Here is a 1,469-nt window from a genome sequence, read left to right on the forward strand (position 1 = left end):
TTTCTAGATTCGGATTGAGTCGGATTTGAAACACCAAATTGAACCAAATTTAGTCGAATTGTAGGTTCGGATTCAGAATCAGAAGCTAGTTGACTATGAGGGTTTCTGAGTTGAAATAGGATGTACCTAGAAGGCAGTAGAATACGTAAGTTAGCTACAAAAAAAAAAAAAAACGGGAGCTAATGGGGCGATTCGTCCAGTGAACGTAGGAGCAGTAGTTGAATTGACCCCAAAATAATCAGAGCTTCATGTTCCTACACGGTTTGTGTAGGAAGATTGGCACATGAGAAATAACTGTACAACACAGAAAAATATTTCATGCGGCATCTTACCTTGTCCGTTCACGAATTTGGAATACATATAAGTAGATCGGTTTTATTTCGGGTGATGCGTGAAAATTTCTGACTGTCATGTCTATGGTCAAACTGCAGCATCACAGCCTACCTGATTGAATAGTATCGAGTCGCTTCAACGCATGAATGCCATGTGGATTCTCTTGAAATATGATTGTGTTCATAATAATGATCTACCTCAAACAGCATTTTGGGAAATTGCTGGGACTCCATACAAAACTTTTCCTTTCTCTTATATGGCAAAATACAATACTCTTCTGAATCGCCAAAATAGTTATTTATGCAACAAGTTGCAAAACTCGATTTTTTCAGTACTCGTCGTATATATCCAACACGGCAAGCCTCGTCGGATAAATGTACGACTTGTGCTGAAAAATCATTTTGCAACTTGTTGCATAAATAACTATTTTGGTGATTCAGAAGAGTATTGTATTTTGCCATATAAGAGAAAGGAAAAGTTTTGTATGGAGTCTGCAAGTAAGTTGAAAAAATCTATTTAGGACATAGTTACTAGAGTACCAAAATGGTAAAGTAAGGGTCATTTATCAGAACAAAAATTGTATAAAAACCTAATGACGCTGCACAAAATAAAGTTATCTCCCTGGGACTGCAGAATACAGGTCGCCAAAGTTGTAAAAAAAAACGGGTTAATTGATGTTTACATGAAGTTTGAAGTATGATTTATAAAACTTTTTTGTGATCTAATCCAGCAAACATGCACAATAGGACTTCAACGTTCGTTTCGGATATGATTTGGTTGAAATTGCACGATAAACTTTAGCATAATTCGATTTTTTCAACATGCTTGCTGTCTCCATACAAAACTCTTCGTTTCTCTTATATGACAAAATACAATACTTTTCTAAAACACCAAAAAATAACTTTTGAGCATCGATAGTATTATGAACTTTGCTGATAAGTATTGTTATACACATAAAGTTTGCATTATGAGGCAAATTAAGCAAATAAATTGCCATTCAAGCTGGGAAACTTGCATGCAAGTTGGCTGATATAGTCAAATTTGGCATTTTCAACAGTATATATCTCAAAAACTAGACGTGCTATGATATTTTCCAAAACGTCAATGGATTCAGCAACACTTGATCAATTAAATAG

Source organism: Aedes aegypti, chromosome 3, assembly GCF_002204515.2.
Source record: "Aedes aegypti strain LVP_AGWG chromosome 3, AaegL5.0 Primary Assembly, whole genome shotgun sequence".
Lineage (NCBI taxonomy): Eukaryota > Metazoa > Arthropoda > Insecta > Diptera > Culicidae > Aedes > Aedes aegypti.